Source organism: Manis javanica, chromosome 8 (genome assembly GCF_040802235.1).
Source record: "Manis javanica isolate MJ-LG chromosome 8, MJ_LKY, whole genome shotgun sequence".
NCBI classification, from domain to species: Eukaryota; Metazoa; Chordata; class Mammalia; order Pholidota; family Manidae; genus Manis; species Manis javanica.
The window spans coordinates 97,124,666-97,147,685 of NC_133163.1; the positions used below are offsets into that span (position 1 = coordinate 97,124,666).

General features: G+C 38.0%; 1 protein-coding gene across 2 annotated transcripts in view; it reads left to right on the forward strand.

The window, feature by feature from the left end:
- Nucleotides 1–368: 368 nt before the first annotated feature.
- Nucleotides 369–23,020, forward strand: part of SEMA6D (semaphorin 6D) — a 624,450-nt gene continuing 601,798 nt past the window's right edge. For both annotated transcript variants that reach the window (XM_073211759.1, XM_073211760.1), the window contains exon 1: nucleotides 369–963. The gene's annotated coding sequence lies outside the window, so the exon portion shown is untranslated. The remainder of the gene's footprint in view (nucleotides 964–23,020) is intronic.

Below are 23,020 nucleotides of genomic sequence, written 5' to 3' on the forward strand. Positions count from 1 at the left end.
AGTTACGGACGTCACAAATTTCTGCCTGGAGAAACTTAAGGACTAGTAGTAAAGGCAGTCATGTGAAGGGAGAATACTATATGGGTGGTAAGAACTATCATGGAACAATGAACAGTGGTGAGAGCGGAACCCTTAGAAACCGCTAACTGTAGAAACAGGGAAAAGTATTGAAATACTTCTTTAACAACAGCACATAAGGTGGGGCGGTGGGAGTCAGTAGAAAATGGCAATTTTGATTTGGATTGGGCAAAAAAAAAGAGAATATTCTAGGATTTTGCTGGGCTTTCTGCCTATGGAGAAAACTGGGCCAACAGTCCGGCCCCAAAGGCCAATGAACAGCTGCTAGATGAGTACTGACACTTACTAATACATTTCTGCAATATCAGAAGTGATACATGGCACATCCTTGAACATAGTGCACAATACCTAAACCTTCGCATTAACAAAATCAAAAGAGCGGTTTCTGCGTGCCCAGGGGGATGGGAGAACGCGGAGAGGACCTAACGGTCAGTCAGCCGCCATGCTTCGCCGGGACCCTTCCTCTGCCTGCAGACCCGGGGCCTTTCGGAACAGAGGCGGGGGCTCCGGCAGGGGAAGTTCGGAGCCGAGGGCGCTGCAGAGCACGTGGGCGGAGGGGCGGGAGGACGCCGCCGGAGGAGTAACCGTGGAAGTGTCAAACAGGCGGGAGTGGAGGGAGCCGAGGTGACAGGGTGTGGTCTGTGGGGAGCGGCCGAGCAGGGGCAGCGCCGGGAGACCCGCCGCGGCTGAGGCGGCCGCGGGGAGCGTGCCTGCGCCGCTCGGTGCCGTGCCAGAGGGGAGCGCGGCGCGCGGCCGGCTGCGAGGGGAGTTCCCGTCCCCGCCGAGGTGAGCCGGCTCGGGGCTGCGCCAGCGCCTTCCGCCCCGGCCCGCGGGGAGGACACCTGCCGGGTCCTGCACCGGAGTCCCGCTGAGCCTTCGGCCCGAGTAAGTCCTGCCTTTTCTCTCCGCGTCTCCCTCGCGCCTCAGCCGCGTTCTGTGCGGAGCGAGGAGCTCCCGCTGGGGCGGCGCGCGGAGAGCGCGCCGGGCGGCTCCAGGCGTCCAGGGATGCTCCGGCCTGCGGGCGCGCCCGGCCGGTGTGGGCACCGGCCCCGAGGCCCCGTCGCCGCGGTCGCCGGTGCGGCGCAGACGGAGGCGGCAGCAGACTTGTTGGCACTGCTACTACCGTCTTTTGTGTCTTGCCCGATCCCAGAGCGGTGCCAGGCCGGGGGGAGGGAGCGGAAGCCACTTTATGGCTCCTGGCCCCACCTCTTGCCCCCACCCCAAATCCTTCGGGATTTCAACGTGCCGCGGACTCGGGCTCAAGTGAGTGCCAAGCCCCCCAAGCTGAGCTAGTTGCACTCGGGTGGGCGGCCGGAGGGACCTGCACGCCGACCCCCTCTTCTGATTTTCTTTTTAGACACAGCATCTTTAACTGGCGGGTGCTGGGTGGAAGGCTGGCTGAGTGGTTACGGGAGTCTGGGTGTAGGGACCCACCTACCTTCTTGCTTTTCTTGCTTTCTGGAGGAGAAAGGATGGGGGCACCGAGAGCCCCGAAGCCCGGAGCGTCCCGCGCCAGCCGGCCTGCGCTCGAACGGCGAGCAGGCGTTCGTTGGGTGGGTCCCTTGTCTGGCTCATTGTTCGCGGTGACTGTTCTCGGGGCCGGGCAGAACGACACAGACACCGCTCACGGGGCCATAAATAAAAGTGACGACTTGGAGGAGTGAGGTCAAAGCTGCCTGGAGGAAAGGGCTTACCCAGTTTGGAAACGGACTTCTCCGCGCTGTGGGGGCAATAGTAGTCCACAGAGAAAACCGGTCCTGAGTGTGAAACTTAGATCTGACACCAATTCACGGAGATAGCCCAGTGAATTAAACCCGCAGGAACAGGGCGCGATATTTCCCCATTGAAATTGTTTTCAGAGTAACGAAGATAGAGTTTTAAGTGTTATTGGCAACTGGCTGCTTTCTCTCTAGTACCTGTTTTCTCTTAAAGATTCCTGGGTGGGGCCTATTTCCCACCCCCACCCCCACCCCCACCCCCCCACCTTTTGGGAATGCGTATTTATTCTGTTTGTGCTAGTTCAATTGCATGGCTTCGGAGAAGAATCCTTTTTGAAAAACAAAGTGCAATTTTCACTCTACAAATGGCCAAGCGCCAGTGTGTAGACATCCATTGCTCCCCCACCCAAGCCGCATGCTAACATTCATGGAGGCAGACAGACATGTGCGCCGGGAGTCAAAAGGAGCCCATTATCCGTAATTGAAGATGCCAAACACCACTGGTGCATGCTCGTTTTGTTGGAGGGTAGGACACTATTGAGTTTTCTCTTTTCCCTAAATTACATTGATATCACCTGTTAATGGTGTCTGTTCCTTAGCTCACCACAAAGGATGTTTTCCTGAGGAGGATGTTCGTTCTTTTTCTAAGGTCCATGGATAGTAATCGGAGTGATTTCTTGACAAGAGGGATTTTAAAAAGTTATGTGTGTGTGTGTGTGTGTATGTCACACACACGCACGTATATTTGTATATTTGTAGCTGGTTGTAAATGCCAAGCAACCTGCTGCCCTGGTTATATTTTACTTTGACTTGTCTGATGGACCTGCAAAGTGCATTAGTCTGCTGACCTGGAGTTCCAGCCCTGGAGAAAGAACATAACACCTGTCTCTGACCAGTCTGATCCCACAGGGAAAAGAAATATGCAGTGGGGGTGTCGTTTAGGGTGTGGAAAGCTGTGTGATTTAGTCTAAGAAGGGAAGAGAAAGTTTATATAAATAAAAATGGAAACCTAAGTAGGAATCCAAACCATACTGACAGTTCCGCAAATATACATGTAAAAAGTGTATGGTGTTCTCTCTCCTTTCTCCCCTTTATCACTTTTAATATTGATATTTTTAATGTTATTCATCACAGTGTTTGAGCCTCTTGGTTTTTTTTTTTCTTCTTGACTTAGGAAAAAGCTTTTTTTTCAGTCTATTATTTAATTTTCAACATCATTAGTGCTCCTTGAGTGCATAGGAATATCCTTAAAATGTTCTTTTTTTGTCTACTTGCTTACCATGTTCAACTTAGTATGGGACCACATGAACAATGAGTCAACCAGGTTCTAATGAATATTAAGACTTGGAAGATATCCATAGATATATATAAACTGTATATTCATTTAACTACCTTCCCACATGACCAATTTTAGCTGGTTGCTTGTTCATCTTCTGAAATCTCTCCAGACTCCAAATTCTTACCCAGATTGTTTTCTGCAGTAAATCTTGATTGTACAGAGAACAGAACTTAATTATTTAGGTCTCATTTATCAGTCAGCAGTGTTTAGTGTTGCCAGTTTAATTATATCATTGAAATATGCGTTACTTTAAAGTATGTTGAAAAAGAGGTCCTTTTAAACTTGTTTCTTCATAAAGAAAAAAAAAGCCCTTGTGAAGCCATAATTTCACTGCTGTGAGGCTCCCTCGCCATTTGTGTTTATTGAGTTTACTCTTCCACATGAAGAAAGAACCATTGTTTTGTTGTCTAGGAGCCGAAGGAAGATGGAAAGTGAGAAAAGAAAATCAAGCATTTTTAAATACTATTATTTTCTCTACTTGGGAAAAATATTTTCTTAAGTAAACTGATTAGTTTCTTCAAATAATACTAAAACCTTACTAAAGGATACTAAGGAAAAGACAGTCTCAGAATAGAAATGCTAGCTGTTATTAAACATTTATAAAACATTGGTGTACACAAACACGTGTTTCTGAACCAAACTTACAACATATTTTCTTCTTTCTATAGAAATATGAAATGTTATTCAATTATTATTATTAAAATATTGAAATCTCATCAAAATCTATAATTAAATAAACTGTCTTTTTGCAAGTGCTTTAATTGTAATAGCCTGGTTGTTGAGATTAAAAAGAACATCATTGATGTCATGGTGTGCTTTGCATTTTAAAATAGTAGCTAATGAATTACAAACATTCATTACTCCACAATCACTTGCTGAAATTTCTCAGGACCCCCAAATAGAGAATTATTTGTACTATATACTATCATTCAGACCCTTGCTGAGTTTATGTTGACTCCCTTTTCTTTTTCAAACGAATTGCCTTTTAAAGCAATACCCTTTTGGCTCTGAATCTTTTGTTATTTTTATCCTGTGTCATAAATATCTTCAACATTGTCTGGTAAAGTGACTTCCTGTTCAACTGTGTGGGAATTAGGCGGGGAAGAAGGGAAGTGAGAGAGAACAAGTATTAAACCTGGAAAGAGTCAGAGCTTAACACAGGAAGAGAAGGGCAGATTTCAGTGAGTAGAATTCATTGAGTAATACTTGTTTGACCTTTAAAAGTCCAAACTTTGTAGCACATAATACACATTTGGGTAATTTAGGTAATACCTTCATATATCATAAGGCAAAGTGATGGAGTGTCATAGTGCCTTTACTTTGTTACATTTGGATGGTGACTTTAATTCCATTCACTTTTCTTCATACTAAGTAATGAAAACTACCCACTATTTTCTTATGCTTTTTTTTTTGCAGGGATCTGGGTGGTTTGGGGGGCTGAGAGGGTAGGGAATACTGTTCTATTTACATAAAAGTGAAAATTGTCAATGTTTATTTTGGAAATGTTTTAACAGTTTAGTTTCTTCCTATAAATTTAGTGTTTATTAAATGCTTAATAAGAAAGATGAAGTTTGGCCCTCAATTTTCATAACTAGATGCAACCATAAACAAATTGCTTAAGTGCTTCAAATAAGTGCATTTAAATCTTAAATTTGGTTTTCTTTCTCATAAACTAATATGAAGAAAAGTTTTAAGCTGGGTTGTATTTTTTAATAGCCAATATTCATTTAGATTCTCTGTAAAATGAAGAGAAACATGATTAATAAAAATGTAAACATTTATTAAATGAAGATACAAAGCAATGCAAATTAATGATTGTGTATCCTTTTTACAGATAGCTTTTTCAGATAAATTTTGTATTTTTAATCTCAGTGGTAATGAGAATTTCTTAACTGATCACATTTTCTTTTACTTTTGCCATTAGAAAGCTCAGAGTGAATCCAAGATGTAATTTATTGATTATATAAGGCTCTGTGGAGTGCATATGTGTGTTATCTTTTTTCAGTGACCTTCTCTTATTCTATTTATGTTTATATTTTATCAGTAAAAGTATCTATTTTTTATTGTGGAAGAAGACAGACCATCAAAATTAATATGAATAAGTGTTTAGAAGTACAGTCAAGTCTGAAAATAGTTATTAAGGTCTAATACTGTAAATACTGAGGGGGTGAGGCAAATGAAGGCATGATTTCTGATCTAAAGATACTTATATTCTAGCTGGATAGGAAAGCCATAAACACACAATAAATTAGCTAATAATGAGTCAACATATATACACACATCTGTTGCATTAAATAAAAAACTCAGACCCTAACTTTAATGAAGTTCAGCTTCTATTTTCTAGTAAAACAGTATTAATAGTACAAACTGGTAATGCGATGTCACCACGTATTTTCATTAGAATTCCCCTCTGGATATACTAAACTCCAAATAGCCTGCAGATGTGAAAATGAGAATGAATGTTGGAAAAATCATTGTGATGCTGTAGTAGTGGAGACTTCCAGACATTTCTCTTCTCTTCTTTTCTTTTCCCTTCTCTCCTGTGCCTCTCTTCCTCTTTCTGAATCTCACTGGCTTTTTCGCTTACTACCTAATCAGCTAGTGACTGGACCTGATTGACAGGTGTGGCAATTCCCAGTGGCAAACTAACCCACCAGGCCATCAGTTTGTGAAATTTCTGACTATGTAAATACAATATTTGTTCTAAATACTGAACTTAAATACAGTAGTTAAGTTTAAGCGCCCACTGGTTGTTTCCCATTGTGCTTGAATCAACAACCATTTTCAGCTTTTAGAAAGGACCACCCACAAAACCATTCCTTTTGACTGTTGAAAAACTCAGAAAGAAAAAAAGTAAAACCTGAAAATAAGCTAGAACTAAATTATTGACCCAGGGTGAGGCCACAAACTCTGAATTCAACTTCCAAATCTAACCAGCTAACTCTAAGTATAAATCTGATTTTCATCTTCTCTGTCTCCAAAATAGACACCATTTTTTTCTTCAGCCATCTCAATTACAGTTAACATTAAAAATAATTTAAATTCTAAAGTGAAGATCTGTTGTCCTGAATGAAAACAAACCTTCAAATAGACAGTGATAAATACTGATCATTTAAACTTGGCCTTTTAAAAAGTACATTGGATACAGTGAAGATCAGTTTATTACTACACATACTGTGCTTCCCATTATGATATAAATAGTGCATAAAGCTTTAAAATTTTCATCAAATTAATGTTTCACTGACATGCAAATTAACTACTGACATCTAAGGTGCATGCCATGTGATGATTCCTAATTGGCAAGTGAACCTCAGAGGGTTATTTATAGATTACATTGCAACAAAGTGCTGGAGTAAATTCTCATTGTGCAGCTCAATTCAAATTGATGTTTTAGCTTTGATTCTCTTCACCTTTTTTTCACATCCCTTTTGATCTCTAAAGCCTCTCAGAAATAAGCTACCTAAGGTGCTAAATATGTAATTAATAACATTTGGGCAGAAAATTTGTCTTCAAATTTTCCCTAAGAGATTTGGAGACCAGTTAAATATCCCTCACCAGCTTGTTCAGGTTCGAATACCTCTTAGGGCTTTGAATTTGAACTCAGAGATTTGGTAATACCTCTTTCCATCCAGAGCAGGTAAGATAAATGTTCACACAGAAAAAAGTGAGGCAGAAATTTGAACATTTATAAAGTGAATTAATTTTTAAGAATAGCTGCCTCGAAAGATCTGAGTGGAAATCCTATTTCATTCTCTAATGGCAATTGAGGTTTCTTTTATCTCCACTTAACATTACATTTTGTGTGTGAAGAATGCAGAGAAAGAATTATAATGTATCTGCAATTACCATACTACGCTATTAGGTCAAAATTTGACATTTCCTTTCTTTATTCCATGTCTATGTCTGCCTAAAAGTATATACCAAATAAAAAATGAAAAAGTAAGTGCTTCATTTATTCTGCACATTTCTGTAATTTCAGGAAACAAAGATTTACAAGTTACAAATTTCTAACTACAAAGATACAACTTATTAGAGAAGCTTACAAATTATTAACCTTTAGATATTTTCCTCATCATGTTTTCAACCTGAAATATTCTACTTTCCCTATCAAATTGATGAAATGCCCATATTTTCTTAAATATTTACTTAAAAAACACTTCCTCTCTGAAGGACTCTCCATAGTTGGATTTGGATGTGACATTTTTTGTATGTGCATGTGTGTGTATGTGTGTGTGTTATGGTAATATTATAAACATTAAATTCTATATAAATGTGATACTTATTATAATTACCATTCTAAAGCTAAAGGGAGAAACTAAATGTTGGATTCAAGCTAAATGTGGAAATGAATACTTTTCTTATTTTGAACACTTTTGTCTGGTAGTTGAATAATTTGTTTTCAGGCCTGTTGCTTTTTATTGACAAATGACTTCACTGTTATGTGTGATATGGTTTGGGTATGATCAAGGCAACTTGATTTCTTGCTAATGACTTTTTCTCAGGAAATGTATCCCTTAATTAGGAAAAGCTCACTTAAATTCATTAAAAAACATTGAATAAAGACTTACTGTGTACCAGGTATTGAGAGAGGTTGAGATTAAAAAAATAAAAAGATCCCTGCCCTGAAGGAATTTAGGATTAAATGGGGAATAAAGATACTAAGTAACTGTGGTCAATGAAATGACACACACCATCATGAGAAATTTGGGTGTAAGTCTCACTTGGGATGGGCGGGGGAGTGGTCTGGGAAAGTTGTACGGAGGAGTTGAAGCTAAAGAAAAAGAAGTCTTGCAGGTGATGAATCAGTGGACAGGTATCTCCATCACAGAGTTGTTGAAGAAAAGGAAGTAAAGTGAGGCACACATGGAAAATCCAGCATGACCAGCAGGAAGTACCATATATTAGACTAAGTATTAGCATAGCAATGTAGACCAGAGATAAAGATTGGGAAGTTAAATCCTGATCAAATCCACTAGTCTCATATTCTGTACCTGTACCCATGCAGCAGAATTTAGCAAAAGAAAAATATGCAATCGTGGTATCATTTCGTAGTCATACTCATTCTTTAATGGTTCTGGAAGTTATCAGGTACTGTTCTAGTCCACTCCATTCGCTCTCCTAGAAGGCCATATCAGACTTTCTCTTCTCTCCTTAAACACTCAGTACCTTTGTGTACACTTTCACTCTCAGATTAAGGCCTTGTTTCTGTTCACTGATACAATTGAAGCAATAAAAAAATAATTTTCATAGGCACCTACCACCACATTTATCCACCTCACATCTGCTCCCACATACTCTGCCTTCTCTCAGGTTCTCTCCCACAACACTAGTAGAATTTCAATTGTTACATTTTAGTGAAATACAACATAGAAATATGTAAATGTAATTTATCAGAGAGTAAAACTACTTCTTTAGATTTAGAACTTCCATTTTTACTTGTTTAGTTGTTTATTGGGAAATAATCAGCATTGCAGTCAAAGATTTGCTTAGAATAATGAAAAAGTAGAAAACAGCGCAACTGCCCAAAGGTAGAACAAAACAATGAAGGATAGTAAATTTTTGCTATAGGATGTTATGCATAATTTAAAACTTTATTTTTTCAAAAAATAATTATTTACAAGGTAAAAATAGATGACATAATGTAAAAGAAATACCCCCACATTGTACATAGTACATGATACAATTTTGTATATGTACTTAGAAAAGAACAGAAAAATAAATAAACTATGTTAAAAAGTTGTCCTGTTGGACACTGAGATGAGAAATGCTCTCTTAAGCAAATACTTTGAAAATATACTTGGTATGGAAGAGAAAATTTTGTGGGAGGTGACAATGAAAATGTCCACTGAATAAACAATAGTGAAAGCTACTTCCATAGTGTGATTCAACTGTCACTGACACATATGTCCCCACCAGGCATTCCCCTTGCCTGCAACATTCAATCCACCAAGACCCATAGAATTACTGCTAAAATATACCACAAATCCATTTAATTTTTTCCATCTCCTCTGCTATCCTTCTGGAATAAGATACCATAATTTCTAGCTTGGATCACTGACTTAGCTTCTGGCAGGTTCTTCCCAGTTTCGCTCTGCAGACGTGATGATCTGAGAGGCCATATTGAATAGTGTTTGAAGCACGGGCCCCATGGACTTCTGCCCCCCTCCTTCTCCACCGCAAGTATGAATGCCAGCACTGCCACTTAATTGCTGTGAGACTGGGGGCAAGTTCTTGACTTCCCTTTATTTCCATTTTCCCATCGATACAATTGAGGATATTAATACCTATCTTATAGGGTTATGAGGATTAAAAGAGTGTCTGGCATAAAGTAAGTACACTTTATTACCTAGTTGTCCGGGTCTAAATTAGATTACACCCTTTCTTATGTAAAGCCTTTCTCAAAGACTTCTTACTGCACTTTGAATTAAATATTATCCCTTCATCAATCAACTGTTGCTATTTTTTGCTTCATCAATCTCCCATGAAAACACCAAGTCCATTCTTTGCACATGCTGCTCCCTCTGCCTGGAACCCTCTTCTGATTCTCCCCATAACTTCTTCTCATCCTACAGGTCTCAGCTTCTGCCACTTCTCTGAGAACCCCTTCCCTGACTTCCACTTATCTACAGGACATTTCCAGCTATTCTTTGTTTCCGCTCTATACCTTAATGTTTCTTAATAGGCCTTATCACAATTTAAGGTTTTTGTTTGTTTGTTGTCCTTTTCCCCCTCTGTTTGACCACTAGCATTTAAATTCTGTGAAACAAAGTTAATATCTGTCATGGTTACATTTGTTTCTCCCAATGCCTAGCAGAGGGTCTGGCATGCGTACTAGGCAACTGAATAAATATTGGCTGTATGGCTGAAATTCTAACTATTATAATCATGGAATTGCATTTCTTGAATGGCTAACTGCTTATTTGCAAGGTCGGTATGTCACTGAGGAGATATAAAAGGTTAAGTTTTTAATAGCTGTTATCATTTTAGCTCTGTTACACAGGGTCTTAACTAGTCAGAATACAAGTATATTTTGAAAGAGGTAGAGAGTTTGTGAGTGGAAAGGGAAGAGGTAGGGGGTTTGGGGGACAGTCTAAGTGGAACTTCAGTGTTGGGGTACAGGGTGGGCTTGGAGTGAGGTATGGGATTGTTGATAACTCAGACATTTGAAAGGAAATATCAGATAAGCACTCCACAAAGAACCAGGTTAAAATACTACATAAAGTAACTTTCATAGCATTTTACATCTTGGCTTTAGAGAATGTTGCATAAGGCTTATGTATACATAATACGAAAATAAATGAGTGAAAGATTTTTAAAAACTCGAACTATTGTTTGATGTCATGAAATAAAAACAAAACTATTTTCTTCTTCTGATTCAGCTAGTTTTTATAATGGAAGTCAGGCAAACTTGAGTACGTATATATATATATATATGAATGTGTCTACCTTTGCAAAAAGAATTTTTTCAGATAGAATAACACTTCATGTGGAAAATATGTTTTTATGTATTGATTTTGATCATAAAATTGTACAAGCATGAGTTTTCTATCAAGTGATGTTCCCATTCTCTTGCCAGGAGGTGTCACTACAGCTCACTCAAACTTACTAGTGTATTCTGTAGGGACAAACTAGTGCCAGTATTTTATCAGAATGGCAGTACTCACCCACCAAGTTCTCTACTTAAAGTCGCCTAAAGGAAATCTGGTGAAAAAATAATGCTTTCCAGGTGCTTATTATCATGAACTAGCTGAAAGCTTAAAGACCTGTTTTGATATTCTATAAACAAACAATATCTTCCCTTTCCTTTCAGCGTTGAATAGGGGCAATGGGGAGAAAAAAAAAGCTAAAGTAAGATAAAGGAGGAGAGAGAGACATAAAGAGTGAAAAAAAGATCGAAGCTGAAGTGTTTCCAGTGATAACACACAGCTTGGAGATCTCTGAACACAGTTTTCTCACTTGTCTTGACTTGTCCTTTCCCTGCCCCCTCCTCTGCCCAGATAAGTCCAGCATGCTCTGCTAGAGCTGTTACAATTTAAACAAAACAACTGTCTGGTGTTAAGCTTAATACATTATCTCAGCTCTTTGACATGTAATTTCTACCTCCTCTGATAAAATAGGTATTATTACTAAACATTTTTCAGTGAGGAAAATGAAAATTGGAAAGGTTGCATGATTTGTATTTGCAACTATGATTTGACCATATGCTTGTTGTATTTCAAAAGCACACCCTTGTTCTTTCCAGGATGCTTCTAAAAAGTCCCTCCCACTGGAGACTTTCCAACATCCCTGACAGATTTAGTTATCCTTCCACTGGGTCCCACAACATCTGTTTACCCAATGTGAACACTCACCACGACTGGGCTACAACCTTCTCTTTCCTATTTAATCTAACAAGATTATATGGGACAAAGTCTCCCACTTCACCCAAAGTTAGAGAGTACTTTGTGGGGTAGGTAGATGTTTTGTCTGCAGAACAGAATGTGAGACCTCTAATTTGATCAACTGGATGGTGTACCAAAGATGGGGCTTAAAGGTGGTGGGGGTGTGGATGAGGAAAGCCTGGAACACAAGGACCACCCAGCTGCTGGCCTTCGCCACTGCTGTTGGCTTCATCTGCTCTATTAGCAATGAGGAATGAGGAGGAAAGTCCCAGCGTTCGAGGGAGAAGGAAGAAGAGGGTTAAATGTCCTAGAAGGAGAGGATATTCAGTACAGTTCACACCTTCTAGAATTCTAGAACAGGCGGGAAAAAACTAGCATCGGAGGAGCTGTGTTTTCTGTTGACCTCCAGGTGGCAGCATGGCTCAACTGTCAGAGAGCAACTCAGTTTTCGGACACCCTTAGGCGGCAGGACTCAGAACGGTTCTCAGGGCATTTAGTGCCCTGGGAATGATTAATGGTGCTGCCCGCTCACTGCACCCCGAGGGTAATTGAGCCTGCAATGTTTTGGAGGCTGCAGAGACATTTCCTGAGCCTCTGTTTGATAGAAGGGACTGCAACATTCTGGACACTATATCCCTTCAGAGACCTGGAGATTTTTTTGTTGTGCCCAAAATGCACTCTTTGGCAGATTTTCAAGGGAGGAATGATCACTAATACCGTCCCTAAAATATGGAGAAATTGAACAATCATAATGTTTTTTTCAGTTGTTAGGTTTGCTGTACATTCCACATTCTTTTTTTCCGTCCTTGGTTCTGAAATAATATTCCTTTTCGCCTGACTTAAAGCAAATCCTCAGAAAGGTAGCTTATGTTAATTGAGTATTTTGAAAGAGTGCAGGCAGAGCTATGTATAATATCTTTATTTAAATAAGCTCTAAGCCCTTTTATATTGTAAGCTGAGGTATTTAAAAGTAAGATGATTGGAAATTTCTAAAGTTGCACACAGTTGAAGAGAATGTGAAACATGTTAGAATGAACAACTCACACGAGGGTGCTGTGTCCATTTATTCTAAATATACATGTAATATCAATTATGGAAGACAACCAACAAAAGATCTTGAGCTTGTCGGGTTGGGTTTGTGTGACTGCTTCTTTTCATCAGAATTTTTAGTAACTGGGAAAAATGCCAGATTCTAAATGCTGGAAAACGGTGTCTTGAATATGGTATACTAGTAGATTTTAGCACTGTTGAGAAAAAAAAATCACTTAAGGATTCAAAAAATGTTTGTTCATGTCTGCAACCAAATGGGGAATCTGAACCCTCACCTTTCTACATTTAGATTTACATACCTCCGGTGGTTGGTTCTAGGCAATGATTTATAGCTTCTTCAGTAACTCCTTAGTATCACTTTGGTACTTTTGAGAACAATTGTTCTTCACCCAAACTTGTGAGGTTTTTACTTTCTGTCACAGAAGATTCTCTCGTGGTACACCATGATGATTTAAAGCTGTATTCTCTATGGGAGTTTATCTTCTAGATGTTTAGAAAACTTAACTGTTTCTCTGTGTGCTGGCACTTTTCAGTTTTATAGATAATGAAGTTGGTCTCTTTAATTTCTTAATTTCTTAAAATAGAGTAGGAAATCAGAATCATTAGAATGATTAGAATGATTAGGATGGCCCCTCAAATTCTCTTGTTAGATTAAGATGCAGGTGTTATACAGACTGCTATTCTGTCTTCTTTTGCTTTGTTAAACTTGTCAGAGGTTGAGTTTGCAATAGTATCTTTTTGTGACACTAGGCTAGAGATTGAAAGTAAGGGGTGCCATTGGGAAATTGAGATAGGTCCACAATGATTTATTCATGACCTCTAATTTAACTCCAGCAAAAACAACAAAGTAAGTGGGGGGAAAATCCCAGCATAGCCTAAAATCCTGTTTGATTATCCATGGCTCACTGAATGGCTTTTTCCAGCCTACCAGCATCTATTTCTTTGTCTGTTTTGGGCAATTCATCCAAAATCTCTTGATACAAAGATCTGCATTTCCATGTTGCCTTTAATTAACTTATTGCTTCATCTATAAATACTAGGTAATGTTTAAAGTATTATTATGTATGTCTCATATTTTCTCTAATTTTTCAAAATAGATTATAATTTTTTGTTGCCAATATCTAATTCATATTTTGTAAAGGAACAGTTTTTGAATATACTAAGTCATTTCCTAGCAAAGTTAAGAGGCTTATGCCCTAGGAAAAGACAGAGTTGGTACTACCTTGAATAGAGGGCTCACTGATCAACTTTGCATTTCAAAGCTTACTTATTGACTTCTTTAATTTAGTAAAATAATGTTCTTAAAAATCAGTTTTTATTGAGGAAAAAGGAATTTCTAAATCCATTAGTTCTCAGTAATCAAATACATTACCTCTCAGCAAATGAAGAATCAAAACTTATGGGATAGATCAGAGAGTTTTAATTCATTCCAGGGGTTAGAACAAACTCAAGATAAGCCAGAGAATTGGCAACCCCACTCCCTTGGCCCTAAGGAATCATAGCAAGAAAAATGGTTATGGAATTAGGGAACCAGTTGGTGGGCAAGATCCTTACCTTCCTTTTTTGAATACAAAGAGTGGAGTTCAGTAAAAATGCCAGTAGTGTCTTCCCAGATTTTAGACTTTAGCAGAAGCCCCAAGAAGACCTGGGCAAGAATAGAGCAGTGGTGGTGATAGTCTGTTTGATGGGTCTCCAAAGAGGGATCCAGAAGCCATGTCCAGTAGACTAAGGGAGATCTAAGGTCTGAATGAAGCAGCTGGCTGCCATGGATGAAGGACTTAAGGACTAGGAAATGGCTAAGCCTATGAACACAGTCGGGCACTGGCATGTTCTTCTAAAAGATGAGATGGGACAGTTAAATTTCAGTACTTACCCACAGAGCTTATATTTAGTGGGTCTGCAATGGCATATTTACATCATTTGTTAACAATTAGTGTCTGTTCTGATAGTTTTTATTTGATTAGCATCTGTTTTGATTGGTTCACACCATGCTCTACTCACTATTAGATATTGTGAATTTACTCCAGGTTATCCACATAGGGACTAGATTAGTCCTACAACTCCATTTCAGAGCATCTGTAGCTCACTGCCATAGATTGGAGACCCCTTCCACTCACTGTCATAGACCATGGTAAAAATAGGAATGATCTCGAGGAAGAGAGGAAATAGAGGGAGAAATCTGAAAGGTTGAACATTTATGATAAAAAGACTATATCCTCTATAAACAGCCCTACTGTGGAGTTAACTTTGAATAGATTCAATATTTAAATTTAAGGAGACTGCTCAAACTAGGAAAAAAACTAAAATACTGTGAATTAGTAAGTCTAAGTAAGGTAGGGCAATTTAAATAAGAATCATATCAAACAAGCAAAGAAACTATATTCTTTTCACAGCTCAAAACAGGATGAGTAAATCTCCTTCCACCCTCTATATACTTCAGCTGAGTCCTCTATATAGCAGTGAAGTTCTGCTTTGGAACTGTGGCCCAAGCTGACTTCTGATTCCTTTGGTTTGTGCTTCCTGCTTCTCTTGCGTACAGAAATGTTTGAGGAGTCACAGGTTGCTTCAGTTAGCCTCCTACTGTGAGTGTCTCACTTACAGAAGATATTTTTGAGATATGAAATGTCTTGAAATCCAGAGATAGGGGCCATTTGGCCCATTCCTTTTCTATGTTCCCTTCCTCCAACTATACCAACCTGAGTGAATATACATTTCTAAACCTAGTAATGAACCCATTTTTTTTGGATATGTCTCTAACCTCTAGGATATTATTCTCCCTTTTAAAAAATATGGACTGTAATATGACTATGATCATGTTTTTGCCTAAAGGTAGTGATTTAAGACAGTGAATTAAGTGGGAATAGTAACACCTTAGAGCCTATCTTTTTCATCTCTGAAACTCCTGTTTAGAAGGGCTTCTGTGTTACATAACTTGAAGGTGAACCTTTAACTTTGTAGGTGTACAAGGCAGGGACCTAGATTCCTATACACAATGTCATACATTTTTTTCTTTCATTTGGGGTAGAGGCAGCAGAGTTAATAAATTAGTGAGCAAGAGAGTCAATATTCAAACTTAATTTTTTCTATATCTAAAGCCTCAAATTTTATTTCCACTTCATTAGCACCAATATTTTTATAAACTTTTGGTAGCAAAGGGTTGCAATACGGAGACAGGAGAGAGGATAGCTATATGTCAATATGTTTTCGTGTTTCTCTGAGACTCCTTAAGTGATAAGATTTCAATGGGTACAATGTGGAGTCCTTTCCTGGGAAGGAACTTTCTCTAAAAGCACCACTCTGAAGACTTTAAAGAGGAAAAAGGGAGGTGTGGAAGAGGATAACACTAACCCCCTAATATGTTTTGCTGTTACTGGTTTTGCTTGTCTACCTAAACATCTGCACTAGGTAATTAGCCCTTAAGGCCATTGAAAGTTTCCATCTGCAAGTCCAATTGTTTGCTTTTTGTATTTGTTCCTGTCTCTTTATTTTGAACCTTTCAACTAAAATGTTTGAGGTAGCAAATCTTTTAGGATAGTTCAATGGACCTATTGACTAATGAAGAGGTTTATATTAAAATTTATGAAAACAGGTTGTTCAGCTGCTCTCACTGAACCAACCGTGAATCACACTGCCTGGAGAACTCTGCTGTTCTTATGAATTAACAATACCTCTCCAGCAAGGTATTAGCTGAGCAATTTTGGTGGGCAGAGTAGGTTTTGTGGTAAACAAGGCAAAGCCTAAGTCACTCACAACTATATATCCTTGGAAGAATGTATATATGTGTGCCTCACCCAGAATGGTAGAGAATACCAACATTCCTGTTTTGCTTGGAATATGTTTTAGAATGAATATTTAAATATTGAAGTGGGTGTGTATGCATGTATGATATTTTAGCAGTTACTGCAAGAGATAAGAGTATTTTTCCCATCCTGACCCATCCTCAACTTCATCCTGGTAAAACACTCCTCAAATATTTTTTTTCCATAAAAACTTCCTAACGTAGATCTTTCTTCTCTCATGCTTCCTCAGAAGCAAAGCATTTGCAATTTATTCTAAATTTTTTGTATATGTGTGTGAGAGCTGAGATACTTAATAATAAAAATAGTTGGCATTTACTAAATTCATACTATGTCCCTTGCACTGTGCTGGGTTAGCTTGTTACATACATAATTTCATTTTGTTCTAATTATTAAAGTTTATGTTACTAACACTACTATACAGATAAGGAAACTGAGTCTTTGAGAGTCAAGCAGCATGTGTTGGGGAGGAAGAAATTTCCTCTTCCCATGAGGTTCTTCTGGCTGCTCTAAGAATCTAATGGACATGAGACGGATTAACGGGAAAAAAAACAAAGTTTAATTACTTCCGCATGGGGAAGCCATAGGCATTGGTTCCAGAAGTCAGGGAGAATGAGGTACATGTGTCATCCTGACTGAGGAGAAGGGGCTAGGGGTCTGAGATGTCAAAGGGACAGGGAAGCGATTCACAAGAGTATGAAAAGAGTAAATGTTTGATAATTAAATATTTGCTGGGCCACATAGAAACAAAGAGGGGGCACAAAGAGTAATTTTAACAGACTTAGCCATACCCCTCCCTGTCTACCACACCTAGTTTACCTTATATAGCTATCTAAGGTGATAGCTGTCTCCTGAAGCAGGTCCTCTACCTTAAATTATTTTTATGTGGTTGGGAGGTGGGAAGTCAAAGTTTCTGAGTCTTTTTGGCCTTGATTGTTCTCAACTCTGAGATAATTGCATGTCACAGTGGCCCATGTTGGGGCAGCCTGTCCTTGGTTCCTACACATGCCCAACTTTCAGCCGAGTGGGTGTGGAACTGAGGCCAGCCTCAGAGACCACACTCTTCATCACTGTGTTCTGCTGCCTCCTGAAGCAAAGCAAAGAGTTTAGTAAACCTGAAAACAAGATACCTCAAGGAAAGAGCACAAAGATTACCCGTGTACTTTCTTTGTCCTGGAATAAGGGAAATACCTGTGGAGTGAATTCAAGAACCCAAGTTCTAATCTTGCTTGTCCACTTCCTCACTGTGTGAATATCTATGTACTTACTTTATTGGGTTGTTGGGAAGACCAACTACATTTGTGAAAAGTGTTATAAGACTATAAAGTGTAGGGGAGCCAAGTACAGCAAACCAAATTAAATGGTACTTGTCTGTGGGGGAGTTGGCAGTCCTCTGGCTGGGATCTTGTATTTTATAAAATTCAGGCATGTATTGGAAACAAAATGTTTTCTATAAGGCATAAAATATGCCTGGAGTAACTTCAAAGTGCTACTTTAAATTTAGAATTCTTAGCATCTCAATCAAATATTAACTATTGTTAAGTGTTTTTATTCTAGTGAATGATTAAAATAAAGAAAAAATTAATAATGTACTATTCTAACCGGTTTAAAATTTCTGGAGTAAAGCTATTAAGTAAAGCTATTATTCAACCTACTATTAGAATAAAATTGCATATATTTTGCCACTTGTGCTGACATTTTGAGGCTGAGTTAAAAATGCATGGCAGTTTTTTAAACTGCACTGCAAATGTCATGTGAACACACTTTATATATTTGTAAGTATAAAAAGATATTTGCTAAAGTTAACTTAGAATGCTGTCCCAAAGTTTCCTGGTTTCTAAGCCTAAGAAAAAATCCTTGATTGTTTTGAAAAACTTATCAGAACAATAGGATGACTTAATGCTTTCCTCTTTCACCAGAGCTGTGTGGTTCTCTGAGGGTGCTTAAAGCAAGAGGAAGGCAGGGGAGGTGTGGGGGCAATATGTAAGCTGTGCTCTAAGTAGAATGTACTCTTTGTAGAACTTAATAATCATCTTTTGCCTTGTCTTGCTCATCTGTTTAGTAGAAAGCTTGTGTGATTTGCATTTTGGAATATTCAGTCCTGTTAATTTACTTCTAAATAATTTGTTTCTACATTATGTTGCTTTGTTTGTAGAGAACAATACTTACACAAGTGTTTAATGAAGTATGATGAACTAAGACTGTATGCTACAAAGAGGATTTCAAAATAAAAACCATTAAGGATGAATGGCATGCATTACAGAAATATCTACCATATGTTTGAATGAGTTTGGTGTACCAAGCTTATTTATGAAATTCACAGACACTAATTTATCTAAGAAATAGAGTGATAATGCTTTCAAGCCAGAGAAAAAAGTCAAAATGTGGTAAATAAAAAAGACACATTAATAATCTTTTCTATGACCCTGATTTTGGTCTTTTGGATGATCTATTAAGAGTCATACCAGAAAGATTGCTTAATAATATAGAAGTTATTTAGGCTCAACAGAAGTTCTGCAATATCAATTCCTGGAGTAGGTGGAAGTTGGGAGAACTTCCAATATAAGAGAAAGAAATTTGACCAAACTGTGGGAAATTCTGTAACCAAAAGATTTCTTTCTGTAACCAAAGGATTTCTAAGAGGTAGATTCTGTTCACCATGGCATGTAAAATGCATCTCGGAGACATTTCCCTCAACAAGATTGACCACCTCGTTTCAGTAAAGACAGAGTAAGAAAGGTTTACATGATGAGATAACTAACTATTAAAACACATCCTTTTCAAGAAGAATCTGGACCCTTGAATGTTCAACATCATATTCTGGATCTGCTTGTTTGAACAGACTATGTTGATGATACCTTTTACTTCTAAAAGTAAAATACTTTGTATATTTTAAGAGTTACTGAATTAATCTCATTTTTTGTGCATATTATGAGAATTTACACATTCCTGTTAGTTTATTTAAGAGACTGATAATTTTGTGAATTAGTGTCTTGTATGTATCAGTGTTTTTGCATAAAATGTAATTTTTTTAAAGATAAATTATTCATGGAATAGATGATAGAAAATAATTTGGTAGTAAAGAACCCAGCAGTAACCACAGGCATTAATAGCAAGCCCCTTTGAACTTGGGAAGAGAGTGCCTGGCACTTCTGAGCACTGGAACTTGATGAGATCTCAAAGAAGTAAGAAACAAATAGTTATAAAAATTCAGGTTTTTTTCCCTATAGATGGTCTTCCTAGATTATTTATGAGTAACTTTCACTTCAGTTGTGATCACTTTGGCCATGGTTCCAAAATGGTCATCTTAAGATATTCATGAACAGTAAAGCCAAATTATGTGCAAAACTTAACGGAGTGTGGCACTACATCTTCCAAATGCAGTGTCAATGGACGCTTGGTACTTTTCCACTGGGAGGTATAAAAGTATAGAAATATACTCTCTGAAGGCAACTCATATACGCGAGGGCCCATTTCATATGTGTGAGGCATCATCAATATGTCATAGTAAAATAGGGGCCAGAGGTTATTATTTACAATAAAATAGAGGTCATACCATCACACTAGTATCTCTTTAAGTTAATCACCATGGGAATGTGATTATTTAGTAATGACCATTCTAAATCAGCTATTCTGTTAAGATGTGGGTTGAATTGATAGAGTTGACTGCTAATTTTGTCATAGGAAAATTTGCCTAACACGTTTGTCTTTTCATTTTGGTTCCCCTAAATACTTCACATAGACAGGTAATACTGTAGGCAGACTAGGCATAGGTATTGGGCCTTTCTCCATAGTTGTGACACTATAATATAGAATCAAAGGGTATTTAGAGACCATCTAGATGGACATCCCAACTCTCTAACCTATCAATTCTGTGGCCGTGGTCAAATCATATAATTTCTCTAATAAATGGGGTAGGGTATAAAGAAGATTACGTAAGATTTAAATGAAGTAATATATATATCGCAGTGCATGACATATTTAAAGCACTCAATGTTGTTTTAAGGGAGGATTCATGTTGCAGAATAAGCACATTTATTGGACTGTGGGCCTGGGTGGAATTTTTGGGGTGAAGGGATATAATCTTAATTATATAGGCATGGAGTTGAAGGAAAGTCATAAAGATAAAATTTATTAAGCATCTGTTATGTTTTAGACACTGTAGTAGGTACACAGAAAATAAAAATAAAGTAAGAGAACATCACAATTAATATTTAGCTGATTATAGGTTTCACCAGTCCTCTGAAAATAACCTGGATAAAACCTTTAGAAGCAGCTTGATCACTCATGGCATGGATTAAAAAACTAGTTTTGATAATGGGAGATACCTAGTTTATTTTGCAAAAAGCATGCTATTAAGGAAAAATAATGAGCCACTTTTTGCCTTCTCCTCTTTGTCCTTATACATCCTGGAGCATGCTGTTGATTAAGGCAATGACCACCTATATGCTCATGTAAATTTCTCTCTTTGTGGAACTGAACTATCAAGGGATAGTTTAGTGAGAACCTAACATATTGTCATTACATAGTTAGGCCCAGTGAAAGGTTTTTGAATGAATAAATGAGGGAATGAATGAGTTAGAGTGAATGAATGAATAAATGAACCTCCAAGTTAAGTCCAGAGATTTTATGAGCAAGGTCAAAATACATTTATCAAAACATACACATAAGTGTCGCTCTACCAGTTCTGAAATGATCACCATCAAATATACTGAGTTTTTGGTAAAAATCATCTGTGCATTCCTTGCTAGAGCCGTTATCAATTGATAGTCCTTTAAGGAAACAACATGACCATTTGTGAGCAAAAGCCATGAATATATTCATCCATTGCCTTATAAATTCTTCTCTTATGGAAACATTTGAACAGAAACAAAACAAATGAAACATAAAAAAATTTTTATTGCAATCAATAAGAATGACAAAAAGTTGGACACAAATTCAGCAAAATAATGATTTAATCATTTATGATACATCAGTACAATTTAATATTGTGAAGCCATTAAAATGATAATTATGTAGAAACATCACCTAACTTTTGTGAGAATATACATGAAAATAGTGAAATATAAAAAATTATGTATACCGTTATTGTAACAATATAAATACAGTAGTGTTTATAGATGATATGCATAAATAAAACCTGTAGTGTCAGGATAATAAGTGATTTTGCATTTTATAAACATTACTCACTTACCTTTCAATATACTTCTAGAAATTATCCCATTGTCTTTTGTCATAAATAGATACTGTAGTGCCTTTTCTTCTGATAATTCAGTGTCTTTATAGGGCCTGTGGTTCATCAACAGTTACTTTAAACATTCCTATTCTGAAATTTTGGAATACATAGATGACTGTATTAAATGTGTGAAATTTAGATTTCTGGCCATGTACTTTGAAGGTTGTTATAAAAAAATGAATCCCTAATATACATTCATTTTCTTACTGAAAGCCAACTTGATAGATACACATGTATAAATGTCTTTGTAAATCTATTAGGAAGTAGCTCACTATAATGGAAAGGAACTCTTAGCCAACAGGTTGAATCTGTTGATTTTGCAGATGGGGGAACCCTGGGAGGCAGAAAGATGAAGTGATCTGGACAAAGGTACGATGTAATGGCAGAGCCACGATGAAAATGTATACGTGCTGAGTGGGCTGAAACTTTCCCACCCACCTTTCATCCAGAACATTTTCCCCATTACCCTAAAATGAGTTGTCAGTTCCTTCCAGCTTCAGAGCCCACGAAGATTTTTCTCTACCTGCAGTGTCACATCTGCAAGACATTCCCATGTTCATCTCAGCCAGGAACTTCTGCTTGTTTACGATTGCACAGAGTAAATGATAGCTTGGATAGTCTTGTCTACATGTTCTCATTGGTTGCATCTCCTCGCAGGCGGGAGTTCTGCCTCTCAGCTCTACAGGACTAATGCGTTCCCCTAGCTGTAGAATTCCTGTCTGTCTCGACAGCCTTCCCTTGGCTCTTCTCCCCACCATCCACAGGCAGAAATCGTGGTCACAGCAAGCTACCCACTGGGGTAGATTCCAAAATTCCACAAAGAAAAAAATATTGTTTCTGATTTGCTTCAGAAATAAACATAAAAAAATTGTCTCCAAAGTGCTCGAGAAAAAATTAGCTTCAAGGAAATAACCTACCACTGTTCTTACAGGGGCTGTAGGAGAACACTTCAAGAGAGAAATGGCTGCTGAAGATTATTTGCCCATCAGCCTGTGGTGGGCCAGTTAGGTAGCAGTGGAAGGGAAGATGGGTAGGTAAATTCATCCTATGGGTCTGTGGAGCCAGTCCTGAGAGAATTAAAAAAACAAAATAAAACACACACTTGATTTAAAGAATGTGGTAGGATTAGTATAGGTAATTATATTTAATCTCTATGTTGATGTGTAGTTTGTCCAGCCAGGCATTAAACACAGCTTCCTCCTTTGCCAACATTTGTTCTTGCCCTTCACGTTCCTTCCTCTGTGTCAATATGGTGAATAAGCCCTCTTGCTGTATCTGCCATTTACAGTGTTGCAGGAAAATGTATGATTCTTTTATAATCAGAGCAATAGGTGATTATTACCCAGAAAACCCTTCTTAATTTCCTTGGAAAATTATCATTTTATTACCCTTTAAAAAATATTCACCCAGACACCTAGATA